The 21,311-nt window shown below is 41.4% G+C and overlaps 1 long non-coding RNA gene across 1 annotated transcript in view; it reads right to left on the bottom strand.

The window, feature by feature from the left end:
• Positions 1-309: 309 nt before the first annotated feature.
• The window catches only part of LOC147912871 (uncharacterized), a 214,153-nt gene continuing 193,151 nt past the window's right edge, over positions 310-21,311 (bottom strand). The window contains exon 6 of the long non-coding RNA XR_015549500.1: positions 310-1,800. This is a non-coding gene — a long non-coding RNA (uncharacterized LOC147912871). The remainder of the gene's footprint in view (positions 1,801-21,311) is intronic.

Genomic DNA, 21,311 nt, shown 5'->3' with positions numbered 1-21,311 from the left:
AAGAACAAAGAAAAAGTAAAAGTAAACGCTTCTCAGTCAATCCAAAGCCCAGGGTGAACCCACAAGACACAGGAAAACAAATATAGAACCAATTCTGAACTGGGAAATTCTACATATTGTTAGGGTGTCTACCTGTAGGACCAGAGCCTAAGAACCTTGCTGCTTAGTGGGAATACCACCTAAGCCCTTTGGCAAGCCTGTCTTCAGAGAACCCACTAGAAGCAACTAGGAAAACTATCTGCCAAGGTCCATAGGCGACTCCTACTGGAAAATGCAAAAAGAAAATGCACGCACATTTTAATCACTTTATGGGCTTTATTCAAGTAAATGCCCACAGAAGGAGGGGTTACAGCTTTAGGGAACAGTCAGCTGTTAACAGAGACAATCTGCTGGGAATTTGGGAAACAAATCAGAGAGCTACCCTTCAGAGATAATTTAAATAATTGTTAAAGAATGCACAATTTGGGAAATTGGGTTTTCTCTGAGACATTCTGCCATTTTAATTTTTGTAACTGCTTATTTATGTGAAAGGGGTTATTTTTACTTATCTTAGCTGTGTAAGCCAATCTGACTGCCTTAGGTAAAAGAAGCCACCAAAATCCCTCAAGTCCCCTTGGCCAGGAGCTCCTCAAGGCTTCTATGTCAGGGGCTCCAAATAGAAAACAAGAAGCCATTTTCCTCCTTCATGGCTGGAAATGGATCTAACTCAGTTTCCAAGCTTCTCGGGCCAATCACCAGCCACCGTTCTATCCCATGTGTCTGCCTGTGCATGTTCTATCTGTCTGCCCCACTCACTTTCTCAGGAAAGCTGGGCCCCTGCTAAGATGCATTTGGTCCTTGAGAAGTGGGAGCGCCCTGAAGGGAACATTATCACTCATGTCCTTGGCATTGTTTACAACCCAGAAAGCTGCACTGGTGCTGATGCTCCTTAGGACACAAGGGGAATATTATAACTGGGCCCTAGGATTCTTGAACAGCCTCTGAAATTTGTTTTCTCTCATGGGGTCTGTGAGTCTTAGGATAAAAGGAAGGGCAGGAGAAGGAGAGACAAATGTACTTCCCACCCAGCCTTCTACGCAGATGGAATCTCTTTGGGGCTTTTGAGAGAAAGGTTTTATTCAATCCTGATTACTTGATCTCATGCTGTGTCTGAGAGGCCCCCTCAAAGAGGGTTACCTAGGAGTTCTCTGTACTCAGGTATCTCTTTCAGGGTTTTCTAACCCTGACACAGACTGTATATACCTCCCCCTCATCCACGCTATTCTGTGTTATTTAATTTTGCTTGGCTAAGGCTGCTTAGGAATTATTTGTAAAATATGCTCTATACTTACAATAAAAATTATATATCAGACATCAACATGCTGCCTCACAGTTGAAACTACTTTACACAATGTCTTCTTTACAGGCAGAAGAAAGAGAAATCACTGAACTGGCTAACAGAGTAAGCCTATTTCTAAGTCTATAGGTATTTCATCTAGTGATTAGAGAATTAGCTAAATTCATTTGCACACCTGTTAACAAAGTAGGTCTGTCTAGAGTCAACAGGCCAAAGCTCCAAGCTGCCTGAAAGAAAATGCCTATTTTCCTCCCAGAAAGAAGATGATTTCATGAGGAAGATTTCAACCAGCCTCTTTCTGAGGGACAAGTAACCCTTCCCGCACAGGTGTCTTCAGTGAATCAAATGCAGCAATACAGCTTTCACGCACAGGAGTCTCCACGGGTTCAGTCACATAGAAATCTCTCCAGCACCTTCTATCTTCCTTGTCCCCAGTTCCTTCAGAGGGTCAGATCTCTTCTGGCCTGAAAAACCATCATTAATTAATTCCACTAAGTATTAACCTATTATCTCATCTCCTTCACTTCCAAACTATTGAAACATGTGTGCTGTCTTTCCCCTTCCTCATCACCTCATTTCTCCAGGGCCTCTGCTGTAGTGCCTCCAGACACAAGACTGCTGGAAGCAGCATAAAATCAGTATCCATCTCTTGGCCAAATTCCAAGATATTTTCACCATCCTCACATTGTTCACTTTTACAACATCTAAGACCACAGACAACTTTTTCCTTCTTGGACACTCTCCTCCTCCCATCCACAGCCGATGCACTGCACCCCCACACCAGATTTAGTACTCAGACCCTGCTTGTCTCCCTCCACCACCCTCTTTCCACAGCTCAGTGACCTCTCTGCAGATGCCTCCTACATCTCTATCTCTACACCTGCTCCTTCCCAGAACTCATGATACATGCAAATACCTTCAGCCCTTGCTCTTTTGTTTCCCACACAAATATGTCATCAAAACCTGTTGATTCTTTTTTAATATCTCTCACTTGTGTTATTCTCTCCGTTCTCATAAACCTTAATAACCCAGACCCTCAACAACTTGGCTGCTGGAAGTACAGCTTGACTTCTTGTCTCTGGTCTCACTACTGAAATTTTCCTTGCATACTACTGCCTCATTACCTTCCTAAAAAGTGGTTCACTCTCCTACTCAAGAATCTATATTGGTCTACCCTGGCCTACCAGATAAGTTCAAATTTCTTTCTCTTTAGGAACATTTCTTACTTTCTTTACCACTATTCTCTAGTGTAATTTTTCCATTCTAATTAGATCTGTTTCTTTACCCATCCCTGCCCCCCCACCCCATATAAACATATAATTCTTAGTCCCAACGACATGTCTGAAAACAAACACCAAACAGGGCAATGTTGTCCCTGTTCTCTCACAGGGGAGTTACCTACGCCAGTCATCATGAGCAACAACTCCGACCCGAGGGAGGACAAAGACCTTGTAGCATTAACGTGTGAACCTGAGACACAAGACACAACCTACCCACGATTGAGAATCTTTTCCTGATGATTAGTTCCTGTATTCATGAAATCCTATTGAGCACCTACTGTGCTATAAGGCTCAGTGGTAGACTCCATGAAAGATACAGAAATGAGACAGGCAAAGTCCCTATGCCAGGGAACATAAAGCCTAAGACAGGAGATAAGACATGAAAAGTTACTATAATACAAAGATAGAAATGGATAAATGCCACAAGAGAAGACAGAGAAATCCAATGAGAAATATGGCTACACTTAGAATGACTGGGAAAATTTTAAAAACAACTGATACTCAGGCCCCACCCACAGATCCTGATTTAATTGGTGTGGGGTGGAACCCAGGCAATGGTAGTTTTTTAAAGCTTCCCAGATAAATTTAACGTGTAGCCAGGATGGAGAACCCCTGCTATAATAGGTACAATTTGAGCCTAAAGGCAGTGGTTTTTAGCTAGAAGTACGATTCAGAATTTCCTAGAGAACTTTTTCAACATAGATGATAAGTCTATAAACCATCCCTGAAGAAGCTGGTACAGTATGTCTGGAGTGAGACTTGGGCTTGTGTAGTTTTAAAAATTCCAAGGTGATTCTCACATATATTTTATGTTAGAAAACACTGACCTAAAATAGGTAGTATTGAAAAACTGGGGAGTTGGAGAACATTCTATGAGATGCCCATGAGAAGAATAATCTATTCTGCAAGGCACAGAGAGGTACTCGAAAAGAAATTATTGGAAAAGAGCTAAACTTTAAAATACCAAGTGTTGTGAGGATGGGAAACAACCGGTATTCTTACATATTGCTGGGGGACATATAATGGCACAACTTGCCGTTTGGAAAAGAGCTTGGCATTTTCATATAAAGTTAAACATGCAGTGCGGCAATCCCACTCCTAAGTATTTACCCAAGAGAAATGAAAACAGATATCCACACAAAGAGTTACATACGAATGTTCACAGTAACATTATTCACAGTAGCCAAAAAGGGGAAACAACCCAAATATCCCTCAATGTGTGAAGGGATCAACAGATTGCGGAATATCCATACAATGGAATGCTAATTAGCAATAAAAAGGGCACAAACTTAGGCTAAAACAACATAAGATTAATCTCCAAAACACTATGCTGTGCACAGAAGGCAGACACAATGAGCATGTATGATATGATGCCATTTAAAGGAAGTTCAGGAATAGGCAATAGTAATGAATGGTGTTAGAACTCACCATAGGGGTGGAATTAACAACAAAGGTGCACAAGAGAGCATTTTGGGTTCGTGGAAATGTTCTACATCTCAATGCAGGTGGTGATTACATGGGTGTATACATTTACCAAAAACCAAATTGTACACTTAAGATCTGTATGCATTTCAGTGTATTTTAATTTTATCTCAATTTTTAAAAATAAAATAAACAAACAGCTAATTCAATCTATCAGGTACAAAATATCCATTTAGTAGATCAGAGAATTCAGTTTCTTGAAGTTATAAGACTGAGGTCTACATTTGTCCTGTTAGGGACCACTCTCAGCTACTAGATGCTATTCTCAGGTCCTGGTCACAAGGCCCCTTCCATCTCAGCAATGGAGAACATCCCTTAAATCAAATCCCTTTCACACTTCTAATATCTCTGATTTCCCTTCTGAAACCAGCTGGAAAAAATGCCTGCTTTTAAATGACCTGTGTGATTAGATTAATCCCACTTAAATAATTTCTCTTTTTGTTAAACTCAAAGTCAACTGCTTAGTAACCCTAGTTACATCTGCAAAATCCCTTTTGCCACATAATGTAACATAATCACAGGCATGATATCTCATCATATTCACAGTCTGGAATTAGGGGTAAATTTGGGGGTACCATTTTAGAACTCTGCCTACCACAGCACCATATGAGAGCTGTTCACGCTCTCAGGGAGCTCCTCCAGGGCCCTGTTCTGAAGAAACAGCAAAAAAGCCAAACAGGCTCAGTCCGAACTCAAAGAGAGATAACAAGAGATTAAGGACAAAAATCAGAAACAAGAAAGCAAAGGCCCATGTCCTTCTCGCCTGTGAATGTCTGAGTCACAGCTACACTCATCGCCCTCAAACCTTTAGTGATGTTCTCAGGCACTGACGGTAGCTGCATCTCAGTTAATCCCTAACTCAAGGTGTCAGAAACCCAAAGCCATCCCAAGAAACCAAGCACAAATGACAGGCTACATAATCCAACCAGGACAGTTTATAGATTCCTGAAGATTCATTCACTCAACACACATTTACTAGGCATTTACTATATGTCAAGCATTAAGCCAGGTACTGAAGAGAATATGAAGATTAAAAAATAAAGCCCTTATTTGGGTCTTTATTCAAACAACAAAGTGAAAAGAAAAGTGGGGGTGGGGGGGACAAAGGAAGATATAATAGAATAAAGAAAAATGGGAAGGGAAGGGGAAATATTATGAGATAATTACAGAAATTTGAACATCAAATATTTTATGATATTGAGGAAGTATTAATTTTTAGTGTGATAATTGTATTGTGGTTATATTTTTTAAAGATCCCTGATATTTTAGTAATACAACTGAAATATTACAGATGAAATGATTTGATATCTGGGATTTGCTTCAAAATACTCCAGGTTTGGAGAGGGGAGTATAGATAAAACAAGATTGGCCATGAAATAATTGCTGAAGCTGCAGGATGAGTACATGTGGATTCATTATATCATTAGCTTAACTTTGGCACGTATTTGAAATTGTTCAGGAAAAGAAAAGTCCTTGCTCTACAGAAGCTTCTAACACGAGGAGTCAGATATTCCAACAAATAGAATCCTAGGGAGTTAAACAAAATAAACACAAAGCACTGCTCAAGCTCCTAGGACAGTGACTGCCCTGGGGTAGGCAGAAGGAGTCAGAGAAGATGTCACAAGAGCCTCCCCCTTGACCAGCGTCTTGAAGGAAGAGTGCCCCAGGCACAAGGGCAGCCCAGAGGTACAAAGGCACACAGATGGGCAGTGGCAGAGCTTCCGCACACTCTCTGGACAACTTGCAAGAGGCCATGTTACCTAAGAGCACCTGTTCCAGAGCCAGACCACCTGCGCTGGAGTTCCTGCTCCTGAATCCCCACTGTGAGACCTCAGGCGAGCTATTTACAATGTCTCTGGGCCTCAGATTCTTTACCTATAAAATGTGGATTATAACAATACAAGCTTCACAGGGTTTTGTCAGGAGTCAATGATTTAATCCGGGTGTAAAACATCTAGAAGACAGCGGGTGAGCAATAAATGTAAGCTGTTAGTAGTGGCAGCAGTATCCCAGCCCACAATACCACACATTTTGAAAATCTCATCTAATTCCTATTTGTCACTTATCTTCTCTTTGTTAGATTGTACACCTGTAAAGTAGGGACTGTGTTTTACTCATCTCTATATCCCCAGAACCCAGCCTAAGGCCACGCCCACAATAGGCACTATCAGGCAGCTCTTCTTTCAGGGAGGTGGGGACGGACCACCAGAAGCCTCTGCCTAGACCCTCACGATTCCCCTATGGATTATACCCTCAATTCCTACAATTCTTTGGCTTCCTTTAGCTTCCTTCCCTGTTCCCACCTCCTCTCTTACTCTGCTCCAGAGATGTGCATTCACCAATGGTGCTCTCCGGCCCCTTCCCTGGCAGGTGTTCCAATGCCTCCATTCTCTCTCTCCCCACAGCTATATTATCTAAACAGCCTCTGCATCACTTATTCTGAGATTAACAAAGGGTGAAGAGAGGCTGAATTTCCAGACTATTGGCCTCATACCTATTTGTGAGAGCTAGAATCCTCTGGAAATGAGAATAGCAGATAAGATGGTAGCTGGAACATAAAGCCTTCAAACACAGTCCCATCTTTGAGGAAATCCTATAGACACATTTATACTGTCAGCTAACATCTCACTGGGGTTTTGGGGGTTCAGAAACTGCTGAAGAGGAGAGGGAGGCATGATGGGCAGGGAGCCCAGCTTCATGTTAGTTTATTTTTTGGTGAGGAAGTTGGCCCTCAGCTAATATCCACTGCCTCTTTTTGCTGAGGAAGATTAGCCCTGAGCTAACATCTGTGCCCATCTTCCTCAATTTTGTATGTGGGACACAGCCACAGCATGGCTTGATGAGCAGAGCATAGGTCCATGCCCGGGATCCAAACCTGTGAACCCCAGGCCACCAAAGTAGAGCACGTGAACGTAACCACTATGCAACCGGGCTGGCCCCGATGTTAATTTTTGCTTTACAAACTTCAGGGTTTCTTTTTCCCACCACTGGTAAACATCCTCATTTTCCCCTTAGAGCAGAGACTCAGAGAAGAAGAGAAGAAGAAGATCCAGAGCCTGAGAACTGACAAGATATAAGACTACAGATGGCTAGACTCTAAAGATGAAGTAGGAAGGTAAGATACAGGTCTTTCCTGAATCACAACCCTCTGTACAAAGTGCCCTCTGCCCTGAGCAGTGATGTGGGGCTGGAACATGATCCTGCTCTCCCCAAGAGTGGGAATTGCTGGTAGAACATTAACTACCCAGGAAGAGAAGGAAATGGAGCCCTCTGAAGTACCTCTGCCTACCCATTCTCCCCTAGTTTCCTCTGACAGGAGGACAGTTCAAGTCTATGTCCCCAGCCCTACAATTTGATGGTTCTTTTCTGTAAAAAAAAAAAAAAAAAGTGGAGGAGGAGATCACAAACCTGAAATGGTCCACAGGAGAGAACACACTAAAAAGAGCAGCTTAAGCACGCTTTGTTTAAAGTCCAAGTCCTTGAGTGTGCCGATCTCCTTCACTGCTGGGCTCTCCATGACCACCAGCCTTGCCCCATACTTGGAGCCCCATCTGAACCCAGAACTCTTCTTGACTGGGGACTTAGTGCAAGAAACAAAGAGGGGAACTGGGAACAGGAAGACAAATAAATACAAGCACAGTGGCAGGCTCCCTGAAATACTAAGTGTGATCATAACAAAGTGAAACTGGTCTTCTTGTAGAGCTCAGACTGGTTTTGAGAGCAACCCTAAATGGTAAATGACCAAAATATTTTGAGTAATGACAGAACTTTTGGAATAAATGTAAAGCCATCCAGGACAACTACGTTTTAGGTGCCCATATTTACCTGGATATGATATACTTGTAAAAGGAATCCTGTAACTCATGTGAGTCTCATAACTTTATTGTCCTAACTTACATAGGACCGAGGAACAGTTTGATACAACAGGAGTTTGAGCAGAAAGGGAAGAGCAGGAAAAAAACAGGAGTGTATATGGTGGCAGAGATGTGTGGAGAAGAGAAAAAAGAGCCCAAGAGAAGAGTAATAAAAGGAACAATAGTGGTTACCAGAGGGGAAGGGGGGAGGGAGGAGGGCGAAAGGGATAATTCGTCACATGTGTGGGGTGATGGGTTGTAATTAGTATTTGGGTGGTGAACGTGATGTAATCTATGCAGAAATAGAAGTATAATGATGTACACTGAAATTTATACAATGTTATAAACCAATGTTACTGCAACAAACAAAAGATTAAAAATAAAAATAAATTTAAAACAAAAAGGAACAATAAACCCCTATCATAAACACAGAGATGGAAGCACTGAGTTAATTGTGACTCAAATCAGCGAATAGGCCAACTCCCACAATTAAAGCTTTCCTGAGTAACTCCGTGGTCAGCCAGCTCTGTACGGTCCAGGAGTGGGGTGGAGCAGGGATGGAAAAGGGCAGAAACAGACACTAAATTCTCCCACTTTCATTTAAACCCATGGAGGGCTTTATTATCCTACACAGGAGAATTAGATTTTACACATTTGTTGGCTACTTTACATTAGACAGAGAAATTTGATTAATGTCAATTCTTCAAAGAACCAGCTGTACAACTTGCCTACCATTAATTAGCAAATTAAAGACCAAGAGCTATTGGTGCTTATCTGTTTGTGAGCTTATTCTCTAAAGCAACCTCTGTACTTAAGAATCCTAAGGCCTCCATACGACCCAGCAATTCCACTCCCAGGTATACCCAAGAGAAATGAAAACATATATCCACACAAGAACTTGTACTGATACATGATACAACATGGACGAATCTTAAAAACGTTATACTAAGTGAAAGAAGCTAGTCACAGAGACCACATATTTTATGATTCCATTTATATAAAATATCCAGAATAGGCAATTTCGCAGACACAAAAAAGTAGACTAGTGGCTTCCAGGGGATGGAGGGAGGAGATGCAGGGAAGGGACTGGAACGAAGAGCAATTGCTAATGGGTATGGGGTTTCTTGTTGGGGTGACGTAAATGTTCTAAAATTAATTGTGGTGATGGTTGCACAATTCTGTGAATAGACTAAAAACCATTGATTTTTACACTTTAAATGGGTGAATTGTATTTTATATGAATTATAGCTCAATAAAGCTCTTTTTAAAAAAAGAATCTTAAAGCCTGGATAATGGCTATGTCAGCTGGCTGGAGTTCAGATTTAGCTATCCTATCCCATAAGCCCATTAAGACCCATAGCTGGCTTGTAAAATCGCAATAATCTGAACGTTTGTTTAATTTTTTTTAAAACCAACATCAAGGCTTTGACCTAATTTCTGCTCTCTCCCTACCAGCGCTGCACCACTTGTTGAATTGGTTTAATGAGAAATGTGTCCAAAGGAACTATGACAAATCATTCATTAATATTAGAAATATTTACTGAGCATCTATTATGTGACAGGTACTTTTCCAGGACCCAGGAATTCAACAATGAGACACGGAGGCCCTGCCGGCAAGATGCTTACAGTACATTCACCAGGTGGTCTCAGGAGAGCACGGTAAATGCTGCAAAAGGGATGAGCACTGGGAACTGCAGGATCATAATCTGGGGTTGTGTGTTAGCGTTGGATTACAGAAGAAGTACCGTTTAGACCAATGCCTGAAGGATAACTAAAATTGATAGGAAAACAAAGAGGCATGCCAGGAGTGTTCCAGGCAAACAGAGGAAGTACAAAGTCCCCGATGCTATAGAGAGCAGGGGCATTTAAGGAATTAAAGTAGTTTGGTGACTAGAGCATAAAGTACAAGAACTGGGGTGGGATGAGGGGCAAGTATGGCACAGATGAAGGTGGACAAGACAGAGGTCTTTAAATTTGTAACACGACAAAAAACTTGGGAGCCACGCTGAAGAGACCAAAGTGCATCCTGAGGCCAATAGAGAATGATTAGACTTTAATGATGGAAAAAGATAAATCAGAATTTTGTTTTCTAAGACAACTCTAGCTGCACTGTGGACCGTGAATTAGAGGGGGCATAGAACTACACTGGAGGCAAGGAGGGGAGTCAGAGAGGAGACCATTGCAGTGATCTAGAGATGGAAATGATGGTGGCCTGAACAAGTAGTGTGAGTAAGGTTGGAAATAGGAGTGGACAGGTTAGAGAGATATTTAGGAGGCAGCATTTTCAAGACTCAGTGACTGACTAGACGAAGGGAGGACTCAAGGATGTGGCCAGGATTCCGGCAGAGATCACTGTGGGTATCAGCCACTAAAAAAAATTTTTTTTTAAGGATCTGGTTTGGAGGTAAGACAAGTTCAGTTTTGGACATGTTGCATATTCAAAAGAAGATATCCAATAGACAGAAATATACAACTCAAGAGAGAGTGATTATAACTGAAGCCACAAAGGGCCCGGTGAGTATATATGGAATGGGAAGAGGGCATAGGACAGAATTCTAAACACCACTGACATTTATGGGATGTGCAGATCAGAGGAGGTGGCCAAACTGAAAAGGAATAGCCAGACTGGTGGGAAGACACAGAGTGAGGGCCATAGCAGCAGCTCCAGAGTGAACAGTGGTCAACAGTCGCAAGTGCCTGTGACATCAGGTGAAACAAGGGGGAGAAGGGTTTATTGTATTTGGGGACGACTTCACCTTTGGAGACCTTGGCAGTTTCAAGTGCACGATGGGAGGAAAAATCAACGCTGCGATGCTGAGGGGTAGATGGGAGATAAAAAGGAGAAAGTGACTAGAAACAACTCTTTTAAGAAGTTTGTCTATTAAAAAGGAAAAGAGTGATACAGTGGAAGTCAGTAAGAGAAATATGGTTCGAAAATGGGATTTTTTTAAATATGAGAAAGATCTAAATATATTTAAATATTAATATAGATGCAAGGAGTTTGTAGTTTCACATTGTAATCATGATCTTTCCCCTAAATTCCCCCTCCTTTGGGGTAGAGGAATCCTAGAAGGACAATCTATCTTATCATATACTAGGTGCTAAGTATTTTAAGCCAGAGCAGCTTCCCTGCAGACTTGACTCACCAAAACCCTCTCAAACAAGATGCCTCCAATACCTCATTAAAATCTGCTCTGCTACCAGGTCTTTTCTCTATTTATGGCCACAAATAATGTAAAACTACTGATTTTGTCATCATCTTGAAAACAGTCTATATTCTTCTAAAATGGGCCTTTTAAAATCATAAGTATTTGCTAACTTATAAAGATGCAATGGAGACATGCAAATCATGACTCTTTCTCTTTTCTTATATCAGCAGTAGAATCTCCATTGCTATCTCTGTGAGAGTGCTTATTTGTTATTGTTTTTAGAGGAGCTGTGGTTTCAGAGCTGGAAAAGGGAAGAATGTGTCAAAGCAGTAAGTGCATAGGAGGTGCTGACCCTAAGACTGGCTCCGGGAAGGCTACCCTGGGCAATTATTCAAAGATATCACCCCTAGGGCCGACCCCGTGGCTTAGCGGTTAAGTGCTCACGCTCCATTGCTGGCGGCCGGGGTTTGGATCCCGGGCATGCACCAACACACTGCTTCTCCGGCCATGCTGAGGCCACGTCCCAAATACAGCAACTAGAAGGATGTGCAGCCATGACATACAACTATCCACTGGGGCTTTGCGGGGAAAATAAATAAATAAATAACATCTTTAAAAAAAAAAAGATATCACTCCTACTCTGCCTAAAATTTTCACCCCGCTTTATTAAACTACTTGATATTTCATCCAATTCATTTATCAAATGATTCTGAGAAGGTAAGAGAACTTTCAACTACACATGAATCACTTGAACACTCAGACTGCTTTCCCCCCACCACCTACCTCCAATCTACCACACTGAGTTGGGACCTTTGATGGGGTGGGGTCGGGAAGAGGACTCAAAAGCAAGGAAAACTTGGGCCTTAAGTGAGGAACAGGGTGGGCCTAGGTCAGATATTACAGTGGAGGGCTAATGGAAGCAGCAAAGTCCTATGTGCCTGAAATCTTGGAAAAGGGAGAAGAGTTCAGATGAAAAGGTATCAGAGGTAAGCACCATTTTTAAAGTGTGTCTCATGTTAATCCAGTTCCAGGAAAGGTAGATAAAACTCTTTTCCTTTCTCTAGAATATTTTTAAAATCCAGACCTTAAGTGTATTAGTCAGGGTTCCCCAGGGAAACAGAACCAATAGGATGGATGTATATCTAGATATAGATAAAGAGATAGATAGAGAGAGAGAGAGAGAGAGAGAGAGAGAGAGAGAGAGAGAAAGAAAGAGAATTATAAGGAATTGGCTCATGTGATTATAGAGGCTGACAATTCCCAATATGCAGGGTGAGTCAGAAAGCTAGAGACCCAGGAGAGCCAATGGTGTGGTTCCAGTCCAGAGACCAGCAGGCTCAAGACCCAGAAGAGCCAATCTTTCAGTTCAGTCTGAAGGCAGGAAAAAGCAGATGTCCCAGCTGGAAGGAAGGCAGGCAGGAGGAATCCTCTCTTACTCAGAGGAAGGTCAATCTTTTTCTTCTATTCAAGCCTTCAACTGATTGGATGAGGTCCACCCACATGAGGAAGAGCAATCTGCTTTACTCAAACTACCCATTTAAACATGAATCTCATCCAAACCCCGCTCACAAAAACACCCAGAATAAAGTTCGACCAAATATCTGGGCACCCCATGGCCCAATCAAGTTGACACATAAAATTAACCATCATACTAAGTTAATAATACAGTTCAGCCACATGGGTCATTCAACATTTAAAGGCCCTGTACTATGGAATAGGCAGAGCTAAATTACTTATATGTGATAACCCATATACAATCCAGTAGACAGCATTAAGTATCATGAAGGGGTCTAAAAGTTGAGACCTTCGGGATAGGGAGAGACTATTTCTTCCACAGGATTCCAAATAAAGAGTGTGGCATTTCATTCAGCAGGGACTTAAAGGGTGATGAGAATGGCATAAAGGAGGAGGGCGTGCCTAACAAAGAAAAGAAACAAAAAGACAAAGAGTCAGGAAAATGTGGTGAGTCATCTCATTCAACTGTGGTTTAAAGTGCAAGAGGAGAAATGAAAGCCATTTGTATAATGCTATGTGGTAATGGAAACCCAGAGCCTCCCAATCTCCCTAACATGACTTTCTAAGAACCTACAACCTTTGGCCCACAACCTTTCTGAAATTGTTTCAGTTCAACTGCTAAATATTTCTGAGAAGTAACTTACTTCCCATTCTGCCAACTTCTCACATCTCCTAGATTTCCTCTCCATCTCACGCCTTAGATATGCCCAGTTAACCCTGTTGGGCTATAGATTTAAAAGGCTTCTGAGGGGAAATCAGCACCTAATTAACCTTTACAACATATTTCATGAAACATATTTCAAGTCCAAAACAATGAATTTCAAATTCATGAAACAAACATCTAGCATCACCTACTATGTATCATGCACTGTGGAAAATCTTGGGAATACAAAAATTAATGAAAATATGTTTCCTGCCCTAAAAGAACTCACTGTCTACTTTGGAACAAAGACTCGTCAGAAGATGGAGAATATCTTTGGAGACATCTTGAGAAGGGCCATGCAAAATATATCTTCAAGGTCAGTTCTAACCTGGAAAGCAATTTTGCCTGGTTTGTGACCACAGAAAAAAGGGTGCCCACCTTACTTTCAAATAAGTGTTCAGTGGCTGCTAGCTCAAGCCACTACTAACCAACAGGTAACCAACTACTACTCCACTGCTAACCAGGAGCTAACCAACAGGTACCAAGCACCTCCAAGTATCAGGCATTGTAGTAGGCTTGGGAGATACAAAGAGGAGTGAGATAGCTAAGAAGCATTTCTTAAATGCCTCCTGTCCACCAGGTGCTATGGCAGGTACTGGAGACATGGTCCCTAAGCATGGGAAAGGGTATCCTAGAGAAGAAGGAAGTAGCAAACACAGCTAAGTCAACCTATCCTCTTCCTGGGGTTTCACTCACTAAATTGCCTCAGTTTTAGCTCATCTTCCCCCTACTCATTGATTCAATTTGTTCTGCACTTTGATAACTACAGTGATCTCCCTAAAAAACAAATCTGACCATGTCAATGCCCTGCCTAAAACCTACATGCTGCTTTCCTTCACCTTGAGGATAAAATCCAAACTTCTTCACCCAGCATGCCAGGCTCTTCATAATCTGTTCCCTGCTTGTTTCTAACCACCATCCCTCTGTACTCTCTGTTACAACATACTCAAGTACTGGCAGTTTCCTAAATATAGGTAACCTCCCGCCACTGACTTTACACATGTTATTGCCTCTGCCTGGAAGGCACTTCCTTCAACTTTTAATCCTCCTTTAGAATTTATCTTTGAAAAGATAAATTCTCACTGGTCTCAACACTTCCACCCTCATCCCAGGACGACTTACCAGACCCTCCTCTGTGCTCCTATAACACCCATCTGTCCCTCAATCGCAACACTTGTCAATCAATTCTGTAATGAGCTCCTTAAGGGTCACTAAAACCCTGAGTTTTTATTCCCATTAGTATACCCAGTGCCTAATATAATGCTTAGTGTCTAGTAGGCATTCAGAAAACTACATACTTATTAAGGGATGGATGAATGAAGGAATGAACGAAAAGTATCAAGCACTTAGCAGAATCCATGTGTGAGAGAAGTCGTCAATTTAATAAATCTTTATTGGGTACCTATAATGTAAGCAGTATCTTGCCAGATACTTTAAAAATCAGAAACAAAGATTCAGTTTCTATCCTTAAGTTGCTTCAGAGGAGCATGAGAAATCAAATATGTCCTCAGATAAAGGACGAGGCATAATGACAATGCAATAGGGGCTATTAGAGTTATAGAAAGGGCTATGGGATGGTCATGGTCACCTACTTCCTAGAGTGGCTCTTCCAACCACCCTAGTTATGCTGGCTAGGTTGAATGAACCTTTTCTACTTCCTTCAGTCAAGACTGACTAATCTTCCAGTAGGAACAAACAACAAGAACAAGAAAAGAAAAAACACAAAAGAATTTTTTAAGAAGATGGAAATTTTTAACCAAGGATAACTGAAGCCTCACCAGAGAATTCTCACTGGATACAACATGCCTAGGTCTGAACTTCCTTGGACAACAGATCTGGCTCCTCAGGCCCCTAACCAGCTCCCCAAGGGTCTGGCCTGACTTACTGTTCACTCCCTTTCACTAAACCTGGGCAACGCTGGATGGAAGCAGGTCCTGAGCACTGGCAGTGGAGAGCCCTTCTCTTTCTGCCCCCTGGCTCTTCTCCTGACCTTTAGCCTGACCTGAGCACACCAGGCAGCAGCCTCCTTTGCCCCACCCTAAAGAATACTCCAGTTTTGAGACCCTGGAATTTCTTCTGCTGCCTGAAACTCACCTTTTTTCTGTCTTTTAAACAAACAAACAAACAAACAAACAAACAACCTCTCTGGAAAATATATCTTAGCCTGATCTTTGTCAAGGATGGTTCTATCCTTTGGGGTATTTTAATATTTTTCACCAAGAGCAACATCTGGGCCAGGCTCCAACGGCAGGTTGCATCTTCACAAGGTCTTCCTCATGTCCACCCTTGCCAAAACAATAGAAAACAGTTTCTTTTCCCATTTCAAAACGCTTTACCCCAAGTTATATAATGCCTATGGAAGTACAGATAATTCTAACAAGTGTTGGGAAAACAACTTGGCAGTATTTATCAAGAGCCCATGTAACTCCTTTGACCAAATTATCTATTTACATTCAGAAATATAGCCCAGGAAATAACTAGAAATGCAATACAGACAATGCAAAAAGATGTTTATCATAGCAAAATTCAAAAGAGGAAAAAATTGGAAATAACTCAGATGTCCAATAATAGGGAAACTATGAAGTAAGTTATGAATTATCCATTAATATAGTGTTATACAGTTATTTGCTAAATATTTGTAAAATTTTAATAATATGAAAAATTTCATAACAAGTGAAAAAAATCAGTAAACAAAGTTATATACATGGTACAATCTCAATAAGTAAAAAAATGAGCCAAAATATGGTGACTGACAAGAAATAATGTACAACTAAAATTTCACAACGTTATAAACTATTATGACATCAATAAAAAAAAAAGAAATGGGGCCAAAAAATGTCTAAACTTGGGCTGGCCCCACGACCTAGTGATTCTGCTCGGCGTGCTCCACTTTGGCGGCCTGGGTTCAGTTCCCAGGCGCAGACCTACACCACTCATCAGGCATGCTGTGGCAGCAACTCACATACAAAATAGAGGAAGACTGGCACAGATGTTAGTTCAAGGCGAATATTCCTCAAGCAAAAAGAGGAAGATTGGCAAACACTGTATGATCTCACTCATATGTGGAATATGAACCAACACATGGACAGAAAAAACTGTATTGTGGTTACCAGGGGCAATGGGGCGAGGGGGTGGGCACAAGGGGTGAAGGGAGTCACATATATGGTGATGGGCAAACAAAAATGTACAGGGCCGGCCCCATGGCACATAGTGAGCACGCAGTATTTGTTGGCTATAACTTGTTCTGTTAGTACACACTTAGGTACACTAGTTGCCAGTTGTACGACAATCAGTAAGCACACCATGTTTATTGGCTATTAGTATTTTATGTTGCAATGCATACATATAAAACTCATTACTCCCAAGAAACTGACAGGTCAAGTAACTTTTAAGCTATAGCGAGCCTTCCAAGGAGATTTCTAGACCTAGTAGCCTAGCTATTAGCTTAATCTTTCTAAGTTACTTCTTCCCGTTTGCCCTCCTACTCTCACCCTTTCCCTTTCTCCCCTGTGGACACGGTATTCTCAACAAAACTTGAAATTTACATTGTGCTTTTATGTTTTACAATGAATGTTCAAGTGTTTGATAGGATGTGTTTCGATTACCTTCTCTTCTCTATTACTTTCTCTGAAAGCCCTTCCTTTCCTTTAGGCAATTAATAAGTGACCCCACAGGCTAAGAATATCTATCTGGGCCAAAACCCTGAAAAGTCACTCTGATCAACAGAGGAAAGGTTAAAGAAGACTAGAACTCAGCCCTGTGGCTTGTGACAAAGAGACCAGGCTAAGCAGTATCTCACAGACACAGACACAGGGCTCGCTCCCTCTTCTCTATCTTGGCCTCCACCACTCACCAGCCCCACTCACGGCCTCACCACTGGCAAAGCCCCAGCCTCCTTCTAGAGCTTTTCCCCAATGCCCATACAGTATTTCCACCTGGAGAATCCACAGACATCGTATCAAACATCCAAAACTGAGTTTAGCATCTCAGTCCCTAGGCAACCAATCTCTCAACCTTATCTAAGGGCTAACGACATCTGATCCACCCAAGAGCCCAAACTGAACACGGCTCCGAATCATCTTCAGTCCTCCTCCTCTTTGTCCTGTCAAATCCTCACAAATTTATTGTCTCTTTGTGTAAAAACACATATAAACTGCCTGCTTGCTCACTCTCTGAGCATCATTTTTTTCTATGATCTTCCACGCAAATGTATTAACTTGGTTTTTCTCCTGTTAATCTGGGCTTGTTTCAATTTTATTATTAGTCCAGCCATAAGAACCTAAGACGTCCAGAGCGGGGAATTTCCCCCTCCCTGGCAGTTTTGGAGACCCAACCAGGAAAATCACCAGCTGGAATACTGCTTTTTCCCTCTAACTGCTGCATGGAAGAGATACTGGGACGACTGACACAGAAGCTGGCAAAAAAGGTAAGCTTTCTTACCATGTCAGCCTCCCACATCTCTGTCTTCAGGATCTGATGCGTATGAAAGTGATGAGCGTTGCTTTTTTTGTCTCTCTCTAAATTTAGATTAGCAGAAATTATTTGTGGAATCAGTTCCTTAGGGCCCAGCGACTCTAGTAAATTTGGATGAGTACTCTTGATTTTTGTTGAACTCTTCCTCCCAGAGATAGTCATTGTTTTCCTTCGTCTTTGTTGTGTCATTTTTTTATAAGGATGAAGAACCATAGGTCAGGGCAGCAGGTACAGGCCCTTTATAAGCCTGCTGTTTGAGCCAGTCTCACAGACTATTGCGTCTTATGGTTCTCAACAAACTGGCATCTATTTAAACAAACTTTGCTGTGGGTCCTCTATGTAAAAACAGGATGAGGTTTTTCCTTATACCTTGTGCTATGTCCTGAGAGCTTGGCTTTGTGACCAGTGAAAATATTTTCTCTGGCCCCCACCACCCAGAAGGTGCACTTCCAGAGTGTACCTGGTGGTCAGTCGAATAGACTGGGGTTCCGAGACACAAAGTCATAAACAGCTCTGTCTTTGTCTGGCTGTGCCAGTTCTCAGGGGAGTTTGTCATAAGGGGTTCCAGTCCATAAGGTGCTTTTGTCATCTTAACCTTCATTGTTTATTAGTGCTGGAAAAGTCCCATTCCAGTAGCACCTGCCTGGTGTCACAAACTAGCAGGTTTGTGACTGGACGCATCCCACATTCCTGTGGGAGACATCATTTCCACTACGCCATCATTATTACCTGTGCAATGAAAGCCTTTGCTTTCTTAGACTTCACTTGGGAGTAAACTTTCTGGATCCTGTGAGAACTGCATCCTTGGCACTCTCCTTTGGGGACACCTCGTGTCTTTGGTTAAGCCATATAAAAACATATTGCTTTGAGTCACTATTAAGGTCCTACTCGTCAATGGCCAGATGATGGATCCTTTAAATTGGCTATACTAAAAAAAATCAAAATCAGGACATTCAAAGTACAATTGTCCTGCACTTGAGAAAAGCAGGAAACATTTAAAAAGGAATTACTCTGAAACTCCTGGGGAAAACCTTGCATTTTTTTCCTCTCTGCCCTTTGAAATTGTCAATTCTCCTACGTCTTTGGAATATAAATACCCCAGGAGATAACAGCCCACAATTGCCTGAGACTGAGCCTAGCTAGCTCAGTCAGTAAAGCCTGAGGTTAAAGAAAAATAAAGAAAGAGAATTGGCCATTTGAAATGCAAACTGTGGGCCAGCCCTAGTGGTCCAGTGGTTAAGTTTGGTGTACTCAGCTTCGGCAGCCTGGGTTTGGTTCTTGGACATGGACCTACAGCACTCATCTGTCAGTGGCCATGCTGTGGCGGTGGCCTACATACAAAAAGAGGAAGATTGGCAGCAGACATTAGCTCAGTGTGAATCTTCCTCAGCAAAAATAAATACGAAATAAATAAAATAAAAGAGGAGGCAGGGGCAGCCCAGCCTGCATGCAAATGCTTTCAGAGTGGCACCCTGGCCCAGAGGAGCTCCCACCATGTCTTGGTGGCCCCACTCATGGGAACACTCCCCACCACTTAGTGGCTACTTAACAAATTAGTTGATTACTTAAGAAAACTGAATCTTCTCAATAGCAAGAGCTAAGTTTTGCTAAGAGCTATGTAATCTTCTGAATTTGCCTTTAAAATCTTTTATTATCACTTTCATTAAATGGAGAACTAAGTATTGTTTCTCAGTGACCCATCATCTTCTTTGACTAGAATTTTAAAACCTTTTGATTTTTTTTTTATTTTATTGAGGTCATAACAGTTGATAACATTGTGACATTTCAGTTGTAGATTATTATTCGTCAGTCACCATACAGATGTGCCCTTTTATCCCTCATGCCCACTCCCGAACGCCTTCCTCCCCTCTGGTAACCATTAATCTATTCTCTTCATTCAAGTGTTTGTTTATCTTCCACATATGAGTGAAATCACGCAGTGTTTGTCTTTATCTTTCTGGCTTATTTCGCTTAACATAATACCCTCAAGGTCCATCTGTGTTGTTGCAAATGGGACGATTTTGTCTTTTTTATGGTTGAGTAGTATTCCATTGTATAGATATACCACATCTTCTTCATCCATTCAGCAGTCGTTGGGCACTTGGGTTGCTTCCATGTCTTGGCTATCACGAACAATGCTGCGATGAACATAGGGGTATATAAGTCTCTTTGGATTGTTGATTTCAACTTCTTTGCATAAATACCCAGTAGTGGGATAGCTGGGTCGTATGGTATTATTTTTAATTTTTTGAGAACTCTCCATACAGTTTTCCATACTGGCTGCACCAGTTTGCATTCCCACCAGCAGTGTACGCGGGTTCCCTTCTCTCCACATTCTCTGCAACATTTGTTATTTTTTGCCTTCCTAATTACTGACATTCTGACAGGTGTAAAGTGATACCTCATTGTATTTTTGATTTGCATTTCCCTAATGATTAGTGATGTTGAACATCTTTTCATGTGCCTATTGGCCATCTGTATATCTTCTTTGGAAAAATGTCTGTTCATATCCCCCGCCTATTTTTTGATTGGGTTGTTTTGTTGTTGTTGAGTTGTATGTGTTCTCTACATATTTGGAGATTAACCCCTTGTCAGATATATGATTTGCAAATATTTTCTCCCAGTTGGTGGGTTGTCTTTTTGCTTTGTTCATGGTTTCCTTTACTTTGAAGAAGCATTTTAGTCTAATTAAGTCCCATTAGTTTACTTTTTCTTTTGTTTCCCTTGTCCGAGTAGACAGGGAATTCGAGAAGATCCCTTTATGACCAATGACGAATAGTGTACTGTCTACATTTTCTTCCAGGAGTTTTATAGTTTCACATCTCACCTTCAGGTCTTTGATCCATTTTGAGTTAATTTTTGTGTATGGCGAAAGAAGATGGTCTACTTTCATTCTTTTGCAAGTGGCTGTCCAGTTTTCCCAGCACCATTTCTTGAAGAGACGTTGCTTTCTCCATTGTATGTTCTTTGCTCCTTTGTCAAGATTAGCTGCCTGTAGACATGAGGTTTTATTTCTGGGGTTTCGATTCTGTACCAATGATCTGCGTGTCTGTTTTTGTACCAATACCATGCTGTTTTGATGGTTATCGCTTTGTAGTATGTTTTGAAGTCAGGGATTGTGATGCCTCCGGCTTTGTTCTTTTTTCTCAGCATTGCTTTAGCTATTCAGGGTCTTTTGTTGCCCCATATGAATTTTAGGATTCTTTGTTCTATTACTGTGAAAAATGTCATTGGGATTCTGATTGGGATTGCATTGAATCTGTAGATTGCTTTAGGTAGTATGGACATTTTAACTATGTTATTCTTCCAATCTATGTGCATGGAATATTATTCCATCTCCTTATGTCTTCTTCAATTTCTTTCAATAGTGTCTTATAGTTTTCATTGTATAGGTCTTTCACCTCCTTGGTTAAATGTATTCCTAGATATTTTATTCTTTTTGTTGCGATTGTAAATGGGATTGTATTCTTGAGTTTATTGTTAGTTCATTATTAGAATATAGAAATGCAACTGATTTTT

This window comes from Ceratotherium simum, chromosome 33 (assembly GCF_057802395.1).
Source record: "Ceratotherium simum simum isolate JZ-2026a chromosome 33, ASM5780239v1, whole genome shotgun sequence".
NCBI classification, from domain to species: Eukaryota; Metazoa; Chordata; class Mammalia; order Perissodactyla; family Rhinocerotidae; genus Ceratotherium; species Ceratotherium simum.
The sequence above is the reverse complement of the archived record's forward strand: the minus strand, read 5'-3'. Positions and strand labels throughout refer to the sequence as shown.